The sequence below is a fragment of the Lissotriton vulgaris genome, chromosome 5, assembly GCF_964263255.1.
Source record: "Lissotriton vulgaris chromosome 5, aLisVul1.2, whole genome shotgun sequence".
NCBI classification, from domain to species: domain Eukaryota; kingdom Metazoa; phylum Chordata; class Amphibia; order Caudata; family Salamandridae; genus Lissotriton; species Lissotriton vulgaris.
This window is the reverse complement of record NC_141693.1, coordinates 598679963-598699160: the sequence shown is the minus strand read 5'-3', so window position 1 is coordinate 598699160 and position 19198 is coordinate 598679963. Positions and strand designations below refer to the sequence as shown.

Here is a 19198-nt window from a genome sequence, read left to right as displayed (position 1 = left end):
CAGCTGATCACCACCCTCGCCCAGAACCCACTCACTGACCCCACTAACCCAGACGCCGCATCCTGCAACCTCAGACAGTGGATCGATGACTGCGCCAACACCCTCACCCCACTCAAGAAACCCTCCAACAACCACGCCAGCAAGAGAGCCACCTGGTTCACCGATGAGCTGCAGACCTCCAAACGCGCGTGCCGGAAACTGGAGAAGATATGGCTCCACAAACGCACTCCAGACAACCACCCAGCTCACAAGGACGCCACTCGCAGACATCACAGACATCACCACCTCATCAGAATAGGCAAGAGATCCTCCTTCAAAGACCACCTGGATAACAACGCACACAACAGCAAAGAGCTCTTCAGCATTGTAAAGGAACTCTCCAACCCCAGCGCCAACGCCAACGACATACCGAACTAACAAGAACTGTGCAACTCACTAGCCATCTTCTTCCACCACAATATCGCTGACATCCATAACAGCTTCAACACCATGAACGCCCCGACTACGCCAGACCCCACCACCCCTGTAAACACCACCAGCGCCAACCGCCTGACCTCCGGGTCCAACGTCAATGACGACAAGACACGGAAGGTCATGAACTTCATCCACTCAGGATCTACATCAGACCTGTACCCACAACACATTTTCAACAAAGCAGACGCTGCCATCGTACCCCAACTACGGAAGGTCATCAACATCTCCTTTGAAACAGCGACATTCCCGGAAAGCTGGAAACACGTCGAAATCAACACCCTCCTCAAGAAGCCCAAGGCGGACCCCAAGGACCTCAAGAACTTCCGGCCCATTTCCCTGCTCCCGTTCCCAGCGAAGGTCATTGAGAAAATTGCCAACATGCAACTGGCCCGCCACCTGGAAGACAACAGCATCTTGGACCCGTCCCAGTCAGGGTTCAGACGAAACCACAGCACCGAGACAGCCCTCATCGCCGCCACAGGCGACATCAGGCGCCAACTAGACAACGGCGAAACATCAACCCTCATCCTCCTGGACCTGTCAGCCACCTTCGACACGGTCTGCCATCGCACTCTAAAGACACGCCTCCTAGAAGCCGGAATCAAAGAGAAGGCACTTGACTGAACCACGTCCTTCCTCTCTGGCAGAACCCAGAGCGTCCGCCTCCCACCCTTCCGATCCGAGGCCACTGACATCATCTGCGGCGTCCCCCAGGGCATATCCCTCAGCCCAACGCTGTTCAACGTCTATATGGCCCCCCTTGCACAAGTGGCCCACCAACACGACCTCAACATCATCTCCTACTCCGACACCCAGCTCATCCTCTCCCTCACCAAGGACCCGCAAACTGCCAAAACCAACCTCCACGAGGGAATGAAGACTGTCGCCAACTGGATGAAGAACAGCCGTCTGAAGCTGAACTCGGACAAGACGGAGGTACTCATCCTCTGATCCACTCCCTCAGCCTGGGACGACTCCTTTTTTTTTTTTAAATGTTTTTATTAAGAATTTCTGGTGCGTTACAAAAGAAAAAAGAGACAGATACAATTCATTATTCATAAAACACTGAGCCAATCTAGCTCCAACAATTAAAAGGATATAAACAGTTGTAGGTTCAGGACAGTTACAATATTAGTCACAGAATAAAACAATGTTAATGATACAAAACTCTACAAGTTGGACAAGTTTAAACAAGGTATACTGTATCCAGAAATTACAATCTTTGCTCCCTCCATTCTGTGAGTGGAGCCCAAATGCGACTTTCCAACTCCCGCATTTTTTTGCCCTTCTGTTCATAAAGGCCGGACTCTATATTATGTATGCCCAATAATCTGGAAAGTCACATTTGAAATGAAGGAGCGATGGTATCTTTCCAACCCGAAGAGATTAAAATCCGAAGTACTGCTACTGAGATAAAGACCAAGGCTTCCTCATCTTTCCCCAGTCGTAACTTCTCATCTATACCCAGTAGCATCAGAGTTGGGGATAGATCGATCTTATGACCTAGCAGCCCCTCCAAAAATGTCCCTATCTCATCCCTAATTGGAACTAGCGCGCTACAATGGAAGAACATATGTAGTAGATCTGCTTGTCCCTAATTGCATCTGGGCCAACAATCGTTCTCCCTAACCCCCCAAGATAAAAGTTTTGCTGACTTATAGTATAAGTTAAACAACCTTTTATAGTGCTGGGCTCTCAGATTTGAAGACCAAAAGATTTTCTTATTCAGGATTAGGGCGAGATCCAAATCTACATCAGGATTGCACAGTTTAATTGCCAAAGCAGATTCAGTCTTCTCCATATCATCTTGGATTCCCGTCAAAAGAAGATTATAGACTATTTTTATCTTCTTACACCCTTTGGCTAATGAGTCCAACGAAGGAAAGTCGACCGGATGTACCAGCTTAGGTCTCAGTGCTTTCAAAGTGCATTCGATTTGGGCATACAAAAGCCAATGGGTAGATGGGATGGAAAACTTATACTGCAAGACATCAAATCTTCCTATTTCCTGGCCTTCCATATTATCGCCTATAGTCTTAATAGCCAGCCCTTTCCAAACCTGAAGATTACCTTCAGCGCACAAATGGGAGAAAAGGCTAGAGTTGCAAAAAGGTAGGTGTACATTAACCTTAGGAACATTAAAAAACTTCAAGGCGGGCTTCCATACTCTCCATGCCCCTTCCACAATTTTGAGCCGAGCCCTCTTATAGTACCTGCGATCAACTTCGCACAATAATAAGCCTAATGCCTTTCTCCCCAGAAAAAGCTCAAAGATAGAAGGAGGGCTCTGAGTTTCTGCACCTACGGAGTCCAATGATATAATCTTAGATTTGAAAAGGCCACCCCCCCTTTCCATAGAAAGTGACATATAATTAGTGGAACGCTTAACCTTGCCGTACTGCCAAATAAATCTTATAAATACAGTTTCCAATCTTTTCATTAGTCCCTCTTCAATAAATAAGGGTATGGCCCGAAACAAGTACAGAACTTTAGGAAACATTGCCATCTTCACCACGTTTACCCTCCCGATCAGTGAAAGGTGAAGCACATCTATTCTTTTCAATTCTGTTTATATTGATTTAATAAGTGGAAGTTAATTTTCATCCAATATTTTTTCGATTGAGGCATTTATTCTGACCCCTAGATACACTGCAGCATCAACATATCTAGGGTCGGATTGAACAATATTTTTTGTGCAGATTACCTATGTTTTTGTTTCGTTCAATAAATAAATAACCTGAATGGCTGCCAAAAGCCTTAGCCAATTGAGCAAGAGCTGGCATCGCCTGCTGAGGATCAGTAGTAATAACAGCCAGATCATCAGCATATGCCATAATTTTGTTTACATGGCCATTTAGTACAACAGGGCTGATCCTGGGGCACCCTAATATTTTCTGGATAAGAGGATCGATATAAAGGGAAAAGAGGATCGGGGAACAGGGACACCCCTGACGCGTACCTCTCTGAATGGCAATCTTATCACCCATAACAACCACTCACGCCTCTGGTTCTCTATACATAGCTTTGAGGGCGCCAATGATTTTACCCCCAAAACCTCTACCTGCCAGAATAGACCATAGAAACTTTCATACCACCCGGTCAAAGGCCTTCTCTGCGTCGAGCAGGATCAAGACCACCCCCCCCCCCCCCCGTAGCAGCCTGAGCGTCAAACAGAGCAATTGCTCTCCTTGTGTGGTCCATCGTGCCGCGCCCAGGGACAAACCCGTGATGCCACGGGGAAACAAGACCGCCTATGATCCTGCCCAACCTCTTAGCCCAGATCTTGGAATACAATTTAGTATCCGAATTTATCAACGAGATAGGGCGATAGGATCCCGGATTCTTCCTGGGTTTCCCTTTCTTATGAAAAATGACTATATTGGTCTCTCTCCAAGAATCTAGAATCTCTCCTGAGTACATTACACCATTAAATAAATCCAGAAATAGCGGGGTAATTTCAGTTTCAAGACATTTATAGACCTCCAGGGGGATCCCATCGGGGCCCGCAACCTAACCCGAGGCCAACTCCTGTAGTGTGTCAATAACCTTACCACTAGTAATATCCCTATCCAGCTCTATCCAGCTCTGCTCTCGCTGAATCATCTAATCGAGGACCATTATCCCAACCCTCCTCCCCCTGTACTCCATCACAGTCTTCCTCCTATATTTCTATAGTCTCGGTGTATTCTTTACCATTTTCTTCTATTCTAACAATTGTATTTTTTGCTTTTTCCTGCCTAATCCTTAACGCTAGGACTCTACCTGCCTGTTCGCCGGTTTCATATTGCCTGGCTCTGGATGTTTGGTATTCCGCAGTGGCCTTCTGTGTTACCACCCTCTGGAGCTCTGCTTTGACGCTCAACAATTTCATTTGACTCTCGCTACCAACCACCCCATGGGTTATATCCTTAATATGCTGTTCTGCTGCCGCAGTTAATTTCCCCATTAGTCTCTCCACCTCATTCCTGTCCTCTCTTCTCAGTCTAGCCGAGCAGCTTATGGATTCGCCCCTTAAAGCCGCCTTAAATACTTCCCATACCCCGATCCGTGAGGTACTATATCTATTAGCTGCAAAGAATTCATCCGCCCATTTGGTGAGGTGCTCCACAAATCTCTTATCCCCCAGCAACTTCCTTTCAAAAGTCCAGCTGGTCCTTTTCCTAACCAATTTATCCAGTTAATAGGTTAAGATCAGCGGATTGTGGTCTGAAATTAATCTAGGAAGTTTTGTTATCCCTGCCTTATTTATTTCGGGGGGAAAAGATGAAGAAATAGTCAAATTTAGTATACCTCTTAAAGGGACGACTCCTGGTGGCCAACCACACTGGGAACAGCACCGACACCCACCGACCATGCACGCACCGTAGGATTCATCCTCAGCTCCTCCCTCTCCATGTCTAAACAGGTCAACACCGTCTCCTCCTTCTGCTACAATACCCTCCGCATGCTCTGCAGGATCTACAAGTGGATCCCGACCGAAACAAAAAGAACGGTGACACAGGCCCTCGTCAGCAGCAGACCGGACTACGGCAACGCACTCTATGCAGGAATCCCAGCCAAACACCTACGACGACTACAACTCATCCAAAACGCCTCCGCCCGACTGATCGTCAACGTCCCCCGCCGCAGCCACATCACCCCCCACCTGAGAGACCTACACTGGCTCCCCGTCGACAAGAGGATCACCTTCAAGCTCCTCACCCCTGCACACAAAGCACTCCACAACGCCGGACCAGCCTACATGAACAGCAGACTCAGCTTCTTCACCCCTACCCGCCAGCTCCGCCCGCCAGCCTCGCACCTTGCCTCTGTCCCCCGCATCCAACAAACAATCTCCGGTGGCAGATCCTACTCCTACCTGGCCGCCGAGACCTGGAACACCCTCCCTACCCACCTACGGCAGACCCAAGACCTACTCGCCTTCAGAAGACTCCTCAAGACCCGGCTCTTCGAGCAGTAGCTGCACCCCCTCCCCTCAGCGCCTTGAGACCCTCACGGGTAAGTAGCACGGTTTACAAGTACTCTGATTGATTGATTGATTAATTGATGGATTGATTGATTGTGCAGAACATTGCTAGTTTTTCTCCATGTCAGCCCACCATGGAAATTATGTTTTTATGGACACAGTACTCTCTGCACATCACTTTGATAAAAAATGCCAATATAGTAAAGAACTGCATAACCCAGAATGCACTTGCTAATGAGGGTGGCAGCAATTACTTATAAGACGCAGCTGTGGTGATCTGTGAACATGCCAGTATACAAGGGCAGTCCACCCGAAATGCGTCTGGCACTCTGTGATGTGGAGGAGTAACACGCTGTGTTTTGCACACTTACAATAAAGAGAGGTTTTCCTGCAGCTGTAGTTGCCGTTCTTGAAGCAAGGCTCTTTTTCTTCATATATATATATATACATATATATATACATATATATATATATATATATATATATATATATATATATATTCACAGAAAAAACATAGGTTTCAGGGCTGTTATAGTTAGCTGGACATTTCACTTGTACAAAACCATTGAAATTCCCCCATTATAGTTAGTTCTACTGATGTTATTTCAGATGTCATCAGTGATGTCACTGACCATGTCATGAATGTTGTAATATGTGACATCCTCAGCAGTGTCATTGCGGGCGCGCAAGTTATTCAGAGGAATTTCAATGGTTTATTACGAGTGAAATGTCCAGCTAACTATAACAGCCCTGAAACCTATGTTTTTTCAGTGAATTTCAAAGGTTTTTTAAATGCTAATTTCTAATTTAACGTAACTGAAACCTATGGTTTTTTAAGTGAATTTCAAAGCTTTTTCAAATTCTAGTTTCTAACTATGTCTATAGAGGTAGGACATGTGAAGAAAGAAGAAAAAACACACAGAAAGAAAAAAAAATGCAGAAGAAGCAACAGAAGTCCTCAAAGACGAAGAAACGTGCAGAAAGAACAAACAAAGGAGCAGAAAGAGGCTTTGTTGCAAAATCATCCTGTACCCTCAACTTTTTCAGATGGTTACTGGTGGTAACTGATTCTGACTAACCAGTCCTAGAGCCAGTGCTAAGCTAAAAGACAGTTAGAATAAAGTTAAAACACCTACATACACTAGGGAACACTATACGTTGGGGTACCTCCTCTCTAAGCCCCTAGTATATAATAGGGCAGGGGATTAAAAATACCTCTTAAAATGCGCCACAGGACACGTTTGCACACTGGTGAAGGGGGGGCTGAGCTGAAGTGTGCAAACACACCCTGTGGCCATTTTATTTGGGGGATATTATCCCCCTGAATCCTGAGTGTCCCTTGGGTACAACTAGCCCATCTCTAGTAGCACTTACTGGAAGCACCTGGAGGACGAGTTGCTCCCATGGGCCCTCAGGATTGACTGGGAATTATTTCAATCCTTGAACCCTGAGCGTCCCTCGGGGCAAAGTATTCCAATAGGTACATCCAGTAAGCACCATTGCAGAGAGGTGTAAAAAGGGGCACCGCCTGCACCCTCTCTCTTCAACGCAGCGCCGCTTACTGGAAGCACCTGGTGAGCTAGTTGGCCCCCAGGGTCCCTAAGGATTGAAGGGCAATTATTTCCCCAACATAAAACGCGCCACAGGGCGTGTTTGCACACGTCACCTCAGGCCTCGTTCCCTCCCTTCGCCACTGTGTAAAAGTGCCCTGTGGCAGTTCTAAGTTGAGAGATTAAGTCCCCTTGAATCCTAAGGGTCCCTAGGGTCGACGTAGCCCACTAGGTACCTCCAGGAAGCACCATGGAGCTGCGTTCCAGAGAGGTGTAAAAAGGGGCATGGCCTCTGAACACCTGTCTGCAACACAGCTCCCTGGCACATACTGGAGATACCTGTTTGGCTAGTTGGCCCTCAGGGACCATCAGTATTGAAAGAGAGTTAATCACCCAACTTAAAACGCGGCATGGGGCACGTTTGCACAGTGGTGAAGGATGGGGGCGTGGCCTGAGGTGACATGTCTGCAAACACATCCTGTGGCGCGGTTTATGTTGGGGAATTCATTCATCCTCAATCCTGAGGCTCCCTGGGGTCCCCAATACCCCCACGGTCCTGCCGGCTCCCCGCCTCCTGCGAGAGCTGGCATTGCTTTTCCACATGGGAAACTGCTAAGATGTAGCTCCCTGTGAGGTGAAGCAATTTGGTTTGAATTTTAAAAGAGAGAGCAGGTTTTCCTGCTCTCTCTTTCAAAATTCAAACCAAGTTTGCTAAGGCAGGGGGGAGCCGCAAGGCTCCCACCCTGCCATAGCAAACTACAGTGTCTCGGGCGTGGGCACCCCCGGACACAGCAGGAGCTGGCCCTGGGTGGGTGGCGGTCACCAGGGCCAAGACAAGGCTCCAGGAGGGGGGCCGTGCAGCCTCCCTCCCACAATACACAAAGCCCCTGGGGTGGTGGTCCCGGGGCTGGGGGGGTCTGTCACGGACCCCCCAATTTAAATAGTTAGAGCCTCTGGGAGGTGGTGGTCCCCAGGGCATGTGGGGGAGCTTGAGCCCCCCCACACAGGGTATTTCTTTTATATAAAAAGCCCGAGGTGTCAGTCCTCGGGGCTGGGGGGGTGCCTGAGAGCCCCCCACCTATTTTCAAAAAGCCCCGGGGATGGTGGTCGCTGGGGGGGATGAAAGCTCCCCCACCTATTTTCAAGAAGCCCCGGGGGGCTGTCCCCAGGCTGGGGGGGCCTGAGAGCCCCCCGCACTTATTTTGAAGAAGCCCCGCGGGATGGCGGTTCCCGGGGCAGGGGGGGCCTGAGAGCCCCCCACACTTCTTTTCACGAAGCCCCGGGGGTGGCGGTCCCCAGGGCTGGGGAAGCCTGAGAGCCCCCCACACTTATTTTCACAAAGCCCCGGGAGGTGGTGGTCCCCGGGCTTGGGAGGGCCTGAGTACCCCCTGCACTTATTTTCATGAAGTCCCAGGGGGTGGTGGTCCCCGGGGCTGGGGAGGCCTGAGAGCCCCCCACACTTATTTTCACAAAGCCCCGGGGGGTGTGTCCCCAGGTCTGGGGACCTGAGAGCCCCCCAACTATTTTCAAGAAACCCCGGGGTGGCTGTCCCTGGGCTGGGAGGGGCCTGAGAGCGGAACCGGAGGGTTGCTAGTAGGTGTCTGCAAGAGGGAGGTATTCTTTAAGCAAATTTGCTGGGATACTGAACCCCTCCGAGTCCATGGGGCACAGTTAGGTCCCACTACATGAACCACGTGTTTGGAATAAATACGTAGGTATTACTGCATGCACTAATTACAGTTTGCAGCATTTATTTAATTAAAAATAACTCATTGCAGAGCTAAGGAGTGGCGAACACAGGGCTGGTCCCTGTGTAGTCCCGAAGAAGTGCTTGGGGTATGCACGAAACATGTTGACAGGAGTTGATAGGTACACCTTAACACATTACGTTTAGGGGCCCCTATTTTTCCACCCCATTTTTAATATTACCACCTAGAGGCAAGAATAAAGTCTATTGAAAACCTACTGGGCAGGTATTTTTAACACATCACTTAGTCCACTCCACTATCACACCCGCACCACACATAGTCAATTGTAAGTGCTCCCACGTAATTCACAAGTCGCAGCACGCCCCAGCCCGTAGAGGACTGGGATGGCCCCAATGATGAAGCATGTCACCACGGGGCAACCCTGGTGAGTGAGGGGACACCTAGAAAAAGAGCAATTTCTCCTTTTCTATCTACTATACCATTCAGACCAACCCCATTAAGTGTTGTGAATGGATTTATAGTGACTGGCAAGGCTCTCAGGTATCTGGTAAGAGAGACCTTATGTTGAATATAGTATTTGGAGGGTGAGCCTTAGCCCTTTTCCTCCCTCTAACTCCCTTCCTTTAGTATTGGGGCCTGAGAGCCCCCATACTTATTTTCAAGAAGCCCTGGGGGGTGGCGGTCCCTGGAGCTGGGGGGCCGGAGAGCCTCCCCACACTTATTTTGATGAAGCCACAGAGGGTGGCGGTCCCCGGGGCTGGGGGGGCCCGAGAACCCCCATCACTTATTTTAAAGAAGCCCTGGGGTGTGGCAGTCCCCGGGGCTGGGGGGGCCTGAGAGCTCCCCACACTTATTTTCATGAAGCCCCGGGGGGTGGCGGTCCCCAGGCTGGGGGGCCTGAAAACCCCCTGCACTTATTTCACTAAGCTCTGGGAGGTGGCGGTCCCCGGGGCTGAGGGGGGCCTGAGAATCCCCTGCACTTATTTTAACGAAGCCCCAGGGGGTTTCGGTCCCTGGGGCTGAGGGGTCCTGTGAGCCCCCCGCACTTATTTTCATAAAGCCCCGGGAATGGTGGTCCCTGGGACTGGGGGGCCTAATAGCCCCCCGCACTTATTTCCACAAAGCCCCGGGGGTTGGCCGTCACTGGGGGGGGCTTGGAGCCCCCCATTTATTTTCATGAAGCCCCAGGGGGTGGTGGTCCCCGGGGCTGGGGGCCCTGAGAGCCCCCCTACTTATTTTCATGAAGCCCCGGGGGGTTGGCAGTCCCCGGGGCTGGGTTGGGCCTAAGAACCCTCGCACCTATTTTCACAAAGACCCGGGGGTGGCGGTCCCCAGGGATGCTCACATAAAAACATTGCCCCTGGCACTTGGCCGCCCCGGGGGCTAATTAGCAACGAAGCGGGGAAGCCCGTGCCTCATTTAAAAAAATGTTGGCCGTAATTTGCACTGGTGCGAGAATCTCAATGATTTTTTTTTTTTTATGATTTTTTGGGCCCTGGGGGTCCTTGTGGGATCCCCTAAGCAGGCCTAGGGTGTCAGGGTGTTTCTACCCTGTCCCCTTTTTCCGTTTGGCAAGGTTTTTTTTCTGCTTTCTTGTGCCTCGATTCTACCGAGGCACAAGATGGCTGCCAACACTTCCTGGTTTGGAGTGTTGACAGCGAATCAGCATACAGCTCGTGCTCAACAGGGTGCGCGGATCCTGCGCGGCCATAGATATATATGTGATTATAATTTAGATTTTCTCAGCATTTACTGAAAGGATTTACACCACTTAACAAAAAGGCACGACTCTGAACCAAGGGCTAACTATATGCCAAATTTGGTGTAATTCCGTTCAGCTGTTCGGGCTGTAGCTGAGATTAAAGGTTCTTATGGGAAATTGTATGGGGAAAACACGTTTTAGGACCCCCCTTTTTTCTCAGCTCCCACTTGATGAATCACCCCAAAACTTTCAGGATAAGAGCAGACGGGAGCGCCCCACCAGTTTTGAAAGTTTCGCGAAGATTCGTCAACCGGCGGCAAAGTTATTCCAAATAGAATGTTGCGGACTACCTATGGATAATAGGTCCTAACTATAACTACCTACCGGCGACTGCCAGTAGGTAGGTTATATATATATATATATATATATATATATATATATATATGTTTACTGAAAAAAACATAGTTTATAGACCATATATAGTTAGGGATTAGCATTTACAAAACCTTATTTTACTCGCACAAAACCATTGAAATTCGCATATATAGTTAATTGAACTAACTATATATCGCGCACCCGCAATCCACTGCTGATCTTGTCACATATTACATCATTCATGACATGGTCAGTGACATCACTGATGACATCACTGATGACATCTCAAATGACATCACTGATGACATCACTGATGACAACATCCAGTGACTGTATGTTTCTGTAAAGTTAAAATATGTCTTACATATTGAAGAATGAGTGGATGTATAAGTGTCTGGATGAAGGATTTAGTAGGTGCATGACTGACTGTATGAGTGAGTGATTAAATGTGTCTCACTGAGTGCATGGGTTAGTGACTAAACTGTCTTAATTTGTGCATCATTATGTCTGTTGTTCTGTAAACTGCTGCATGTGTTGATCAGTAGCTATATGAGTAACTATATGGGTTATTGATTGGTTGCCCAAGTATTTGTATGGGAGACTGAGTGTGTGTGTGGGTGGCTGGGAGGTGTATGACTCTGTGCATAGATGTGTGAGCAGTTGATTCACTAGATGTATGGGTTCAAAAGTGCATGTGGAAACAGCTGTATGGGCGGTTGACTATGTGCATGAGTGTATTGGTGAGTGAATGCATATCTCAGTGCTACATGTCAAAGTAAGTACATATGTAAAACACAGTACATGTGAGAGTTGACATATATAAAAATCTGTGCATAAGAGCCAGTGAATGTGTGAGTGGCTGTATGGATCATTGTGAACTTGTATCAGGGATTGTATAAGAGAGTAAATATGTGTTAGTATATGTTTGAATAAGTAAGGTGTGTATAACTGTATAGTTGAGGAAATGGAGGTGTGATTGATTCTTTGCATGACTGACTAGGTGTGTGAGTAACTCCATGGATGAGTGACAGTCTGTGAGTGTCTGTTTACACTGAGTGTATCTAAGGTTATATTAGAGTCTGAAGAGGTTCATCGTATTATCACATGAATGATGTCATCAATGATGTGATCAGTAATGTCAAATGAGATGTCATCAGTGATGTTATCAGTGATGTCATCTGAGATGTCATCAGTGATGTCATCAGTGATGTCATTTGAGATGTCATCAGTGATGTCATTTGAGATGTCATCAGTGATGTCACTGACCATGTCATGAATGATGTAATATGTGACATGATCAGCAGTGGATTGCGGGTGCGCGATATATAGTTAGTTCAACTAACTATATATGCGAATTTCAATGGTTTTGTGCGAGTAAAATAAGGTTTTGTAAATGCTAATCCCTAACTATATATGGTCTATAACCTATGGTTTTTTCAGTGAATTTTCAAGGTTTTGTAAATGCTAATCCCTAACTATATATGGTCCATAACCTCTGGTTTTTTCAGTGAATTTCAATGGTTTTTTAATAGCAAATATCAAAAGCTGTAAAATGTATTCTTATTCTAATTCAAAAATATATTTTATATTTTTGTAATATATATATTTTTTTTAATTATTTTTTTTGTTTCGCTGCCTGTCCGCGAACCGGGCAGCTTCCTTTTAGCTTCATTTTGTTCCGCGATCCGGTAAACGTTCTGTTAGCGCAACTACCGCATAAGAAATCAACATTGTGACGCGTCGCGTAAGCGCGACGTATCACGTTACCGCATAATGCGTCTTATGACGCGTCGCGTTAGCGCACCCGGTAGCGCTCCGGAACGCAAACCGAGGCGCGAAGCGGAGCGCGTAACGTAAGCATAACAGGTCATGTGACTTGTTTATAAAACTTTTCATTGGTTCATTTTACTTTTGGTTTCCTAATGATGGAAGGCTTGGTCATATGACCTAAAAATAACACTTTTCATTGGTTTAGAACATTTTTTTTCCCAAATGATGAAAGCCCCACCTTTTTTTTTCTCACTCTGACTTGTAAAGCAAAGGACCCAGATGCATTTACAGTTAATCACTAACAATGTTCCAGGCTAATGTATTTTCCCGGGAAATTTACAACTGTCCTGCAAGTAAAATATTCCTATTTTGAGAAAAAGGGCGTTTCTTCGTCCCATGAGGGAGCCGTTGAGCAAAAGAGGCTCGGCCTGCTGTCTTAGTCGCTGATAGGCCTGAATATCGGATTCTTATCGATCACTTTATGTTGCAGGAGTGGAAAACACAACAGCCCTTGACCATTTATCTTTACAGCATTCCTGCATATTATACCTTTTAACCGTCATGTAATCGGGCTGCTTTATTTCACTTGCCTTTTACTGATTCGAAAACAGTGGCTATTATTCAAAGCTTTACCAATCTAGGTACTACTACCATGTTTTGTTTTAAAAACCTTTATTGTGAAAATGTCAGTATACAAATACGGGCCTATAACCACGTGGGCCGGCCACGGAGCAAACTGGAATTGTATATGATGAGGGGACATTTACACTGTAGAAGAACGTAACGGGCGGGCCATTAGGTTGCAAGAACTAAGGTGTCTAACAGTTGCGGAATCGGTGGACGTAAATTTTATAATTAAAGTACGACAGGGCCAGTTACAATAAAATGATCTAGATATACATTTGCGGGCAAGTACCCTGGGTGACGTTAATTCGAACTTTCAATAGTACAGTAATCAATAACACATCAGAACTTAATATCAATAGGGATGTCCAAATGTTCAATCAGTACTCGTCCCCGCCCGCCATGTGCTTCAAAACTGCATACGTATCTCGTGATATCAAGGCTGGGCAACCAGTACACAACAAGGAGTTGCGAGTCCCATTTATACCGGCGCCATTTTGGGCGAGGCCGGGCAGGTCCAGGATATAGTCAAAATGTCTCCACCAACCAGCGGTCGGACCAGAACACCTTTCGGCAGTCAAAAAAGGTTCCGTTAAATGACAACAGAAGAGATAGGCAACAAGAACCATCAGTCAAAAGAGGGGAGGGCAAGTTCTTCCCTACCGGGTCACGTTGGGGCTCCACCGGAACTGATCGAATTGGTAGTCTACAGTGTTTCTGGATGTTTCAGACTGAAGCTGGCGTCAGCATGAGAGCACCACCATCTCGTGGCTCCATCGTGGCCATTCCGCAAGCAATCATGGCAGCCGCTCCCCAACGGAAGCCTGCGGGAGTCGGGGCCCCGGTGACTTTTGTAGAATCTTCAAGGCTGAGATGACGCTTTCGGGAATAGGGCCCATGCCCTAGCAGGCAAGCGTCCGAGTTCCAAGGTGTCCCAGGGCCATTTTAGTGGACCAGGCCCAAATCCGAAGAGCCGGCCGCCATTTTGAGAGTCCTGTGGCAGCCGCCTATCGCTGCACCGCAAGAGTGGGCGCAATTCAGCTGGATGGTGGGCGAGACGCTGTAGCCGCAAGAGCGGAAGCAACTCAGCTTGATGGCGGGTGAGGCACTGTGCCGCAAGAGCGGGCGCAACTCAAGTGGATGGCGAGTGAGGCACTGTGCCGCAAGAGCGGGCGCAACTCAAGTGGATGGCGAGTGAAACGCCAAGGGGCGCCCCACTGCAGCTGAGGAGCCTCCACCTGGGAAGGCGGGGGAGGCCCGTTCGCGCCGCCTCCCCCCCCAGGGCGCCCCACGCCGTCTTTCAGCGCAGCATTGTAGGATGGCCAGACCAGTGCGGCAACTTGCTGGACACCGCCTCAGTGCCGTCCGGATCTCGGCGCGTTGTGCTGCCTTCGGCCTATTCGCACAACGGTCCACTACTGACGCCGCCTCACAGGCCGATGGATTTTGTAGGCTTTTTATAGCCCAAAGCCGACTAAAAGACAGCCCAAAGCAGCCCATTGGTGCTACTCCGGGGAGGGAGGGGCAGGGACAGTGTAAAGCGGACGGTGAATGCTTTGCGATGGATGTTGCAGCAGGCTGCCATGTAAATAGTTGTTTTAAATGTTTTTTTTTAACGTATTTATTTTGTTGGAGTGTTGTATATATTTATAAGTTATTAAAGTGTTATAATCCTACTACTTTGTTGGAGTGCTATATATTTGTAATGTGGCAACGAGCACAAAGATGTTACTGTATAACCAGAAAAAGACATAGTCCAATTGTGCTTGATCTAGTCCAATCTGGTGACGCCGATAGTGGGTATCAGCAGGCTTTCATTTGTATAGGGTTTGTCGGTTATTGGGCGGGGTGGGTGGTAGGGCAGGCATGCTTAGGCAGCGAGGGCGGCGGAGCCGAACTACCTCGTGGCCATCCCGACCGCGAGCTTGGCTCCTCCCCCTAGTTTCATACTTTTTGCGGAGGGCTATTTCCTGGTGTTTCTTGTTTTAGCAGGGTCAGAAAGGATCCTATCAGTGGCCTACTGATTTTGTTCGATTCCTTTCGTTTTGCCATAATTTGCTAGGAAGGTACCGTGGCTAATCCGTATTTTATATATATGTCCTCTTTATTAGGGGTGCCCTCCGGTGGGGCCGGATGAGCTACCTCTAATAAATGGTCCGGGTAGAACCAATTACCAATCAGTGGGGAGAAGATAGGCATGACAGATTACAAAAGGGGGGACAAGGGTCCGCACTACCTATCTTTTCACTGCTTGCAAAGACTAGACGGAATATCTCTATTCCACGTTATTTGTAAGCAGAGAATACCTCCAAAGAACTAATATCAAACAACCAGTGTTCGGACAATCAAACAATCAAATGGTGAGAAAGAGATAGGCACGACGGGTTACAACGGGGGACAAAGGTCCGCATTACCTACCCTTAACTACCTGCAAAGGAAGAGAGAATCTTCGTATTCCTCTCCATTTGTAGACGGAGAATCTCCAAAGAGGACCAATGTATCAAGTAGCGACCAAGGCTAAACAAACCAATCAATCGAATAATACTAGTATTTTCAAACAATTCCGATACAAACAATCAATCAAATAGTCAATCAGGTGGATAAAACCATCCTGCCAATCAGACGTATAAAACGTCCTACTTAACCTTACCCGGACCACGAGGACAGTTCTTCGCCTTCCCCTTCCAGCGCCCGATCGTCCTCTTACTCCAGTTTTACCACAGCACTCCTGTGGGGTCCCAGTCAGGACAGCAGGTCACTCAAGAGAGGTCCGTTCAGAATCGGTGAAGTTCACTCGATCGGCAGCCAGACGAGGGTCCTCTCCAGGCAGGTATACTCCAATCGTTCAGAGGTTCACCCCGTCGTCAGGACCTCTCTTACTGAACCCACATGTCGCTGATGGGCCCCACGTTGGGACGCCAATTGAGGAAAAGCAGCCAGTTACTGTCGAATGCCCAGGCTGTTGGCGCAAGGACGCCTCTAATTTCCCATAGCAAATAGTTACCAAATAAAGAGACAGGCGCTGGAGGCTGGAACGCAAGAACAGGGTTTATTTCTCATGAGGAGAGCCTGTCATTTCGGACACCCACACAGAATGTCTTCGGGAGGTGCTCTGACCACATCTCCGAGGCCTGGCCTCTTATACACAGGTTTATTGCTTTATTACATGTGACACATTCTTGTGAAGACTTTGATGTACAGAAAAGCATCACTGGAATCTTCCACTTCAGGCTCGGTCCCACACACCCTTACAGTGAGAATCCCCTCCCCAATCACAATACAGGATCATTATCAGATAGTAGGAACAGCAGGACATTCCGCCGATTCCCAGAATGCGTGTGGTGTGACGGATCTCATGGGGTGGGGGCCTTCATCTATTATAACTCCTTTGAAGAGGGGGGATTCTTTACAGTTGGGGCCATAAACTACATCCGCAGGGCTAGGTGATAGCCTGGGACCGGCCTGGACAATCGGACACAGAGGAAGAGGAGTGTCAGAGGGTGTGGTAGTGAATAGGGTGAAAGGGAGGTGTCGGGCGGGCACGGGGTGTGATTCTCAGGGAAGAGCAGCGCAGATGGGGGGAGGTTTATGGCCCATGCATGAGAGAGAGAGCGGGGGTGACCAGTGCGTGGGGGAGATGCTTGCGAGGGTGGGGAGCCGTGCTGAGGATTGGCGGCGTGCAGAGAGTGGGTCTGGTCAAGGCAATTAAATGGCTGCCGTGCACGACAAAAGTGTGGCATTGGAAAAAAAGGCAAGATGGCGCAGACAATGTTTATCAATACGGATTAATTTTCCACAGAGAGAGCGGTGGTGGTCAGAGAGGGGGGTGTTCGTAGCCCCAGGGAGACGCGCTGGGGACCGGCGAGGGGCAGAGGGGCCATAGCGCTTTCAAAATGGCTACTGCTTGCTAGAGCGTACGTGCCTGAGTGGGGACAAGGTGGCGCCGATTATGTTGACATCGCAAACCAGATTTTAACACGTAGACATGGAAGTGAAAACTGCACCATTGCTCCCCCCCCCGACTGACACCCTCCTTTGCCTCAGCTTGGATCATCATTTGCTAAAGTGTTCGAAGACCCCACCGTGAGTATAAGCACAACCGGGGCCTTACTGCACACCCTGAGAAAAACTACGCAGCAAGACAATCTCTACCTTCTCCCTTTTCCATGTTCCAACGCTTTGAAATGAACAATATATTTACTCGCAGTGACAAAATGGCGGTCAACACTTCCTGATTTCCTTCGAATCGAACGTTAACAGACGTCACGCAGCAAAAACAAAAATTCCGCTCACGTGCAGCCGCTGGAAGACATGTATCAACATATATGAGCCTCCTCAGCCACCCTCAACCTAGAGGGATCAGGATACGTCTCCTGTGCCCCCTTATACCCATTTCCCACATTGTTTTTCCTCCATCTTGTGATTTAATTAAAACGAAACACAAAATGGCGAACTCCCGTTACGCTACCGGTGAGCGACCCGGTTCGCGTACCGGGAAGCGCTTCTACCGCGAAAAATCAATTTTTTTTTATTTGCCCCACGGGACCCTTTAATAACCCCAACATCAATCCTAGGGGGTCAAGAGGGGTCTACCTTGCCCCCTTTCATTAAATTCCCCCTTCGTTTTTCTCCTCCTCTTGTCTCTCGATCCTACCGAGAGACAAGATGGCGGCCGGTCCGGACTGTTTAGAATGTTGACAGACACCGGAGAGCCAATCAGCTTCGCTTCGCGAAGTTCCGTTACGCGTCAGGTACGCGAACCGGAGCGTTAACCGGAGCGCTGTCACAGATATATCTGTTTTTTAAAACGTTAATTTCTCAAAATCCTCTGGAGCACATATATTGAGACATAGCAAAGGCACGTCGGGCAAACCATATCTACAATTTTGCCAAGTTTTGTGTAAATCCATTCAGCCGTTCGAGCTAAAAGTGAGTCCAACCGCCCTATGGAAAACTCAATGTTAAAAACGCGTTTTGGGACCCCCCTTTTTTCTCTGCCCCCCCCTTGACGAATTCCCCCCAAATTTTCAGGGGCTGCTCAGAAACAAAATGTGCCATTTTTAACCCTGGGCGTAGTGGGCGTAGTGGGGCTTCGCGGAGCTACGTGAAGTGGGCGAGAAACTACGCCCACCTCCGCACTCCGCGTAGCCCCACTACGCACCGCAGGCCTCCCTCCCGCCCTCCCTAAATACTTTAAATTAAATGTGTAAAAGAATTAAAAGGCACTTACCTTTCCCGCCACTGCCCGCCGCGTCTCTGGGGCACCCTCTCTTCATAGCCGCCGTTTTGTGTACTAATGCGCATGCGCAGCCGCCCGCGCATGCGCATTAGTACACAAGACGGCAGCAATGAAGAGAGCGAGCCCCGGGGACGCGGCGGGCAGCGGCGGGAAAGGTAAGTGCCTTTTAATTCTTTTACACATTTAAATTAAAGTATTTAGGGAGGGCGGGAGGGAGGCGGGTGGCGGCCAGCTACGCTCCGTCTGCGGAGCGTGCGTAGTGCCGAATTCTACGCCTGCTACGCAAAATGCGTAGAAGCCGGCACTACGCACACTCCGTGCACGGAGCGTAGCTGCCCGCCCACCCTTAGCCATTTTCCTGAAAATTTCAGCCAATTCCGTCCACAAACGCCAAAGTTATTCGACATAGAATTTTCAAAAATCCCATAGGAAAAAAATCCTAACTATATATACCTAATGGCGACCGCCAGTAGGTAATATATATATATATATATATATATATATATATATATATATATATATATATATATATATATTCACGAAGCTCATCACTTTAAGACAGAAAATCAAGACTGCCAGTCCCACAGTGACGAAGAGTCGACCCAAAAGAGTGCTGGTGCAAAGGTGGTTTATTCAAGTGAAGCCAGCGCTGCCGCCATGACGCGTTTCGCCTTCGAAGAGGCTTGATCACATGACAAACTGCTCGTCATAGAGCGGTGCATTTAAAGTGACAGTGCAGCAAATTGATTCATGAACAAGGAAGAAATACTATACAGGTTAGCGCTGTTG

At 48.2% G+C, this 19198-nt stretch overlaps 1 protein-coding gene across 1 annotated transcript in view; it reads right to left on the bottom strand.

The window, feature by feature from the left end:
- The window catches only part of LOC147711300 (SPARC-like protein 1), a 703822-nt gene that overhangs the window by 144565 nt on the left and 540059 nt on the right, over positions 1 to 19198 (bottom strand). The gene's annotated exons all lie outside the window — the stretch shown is intronic.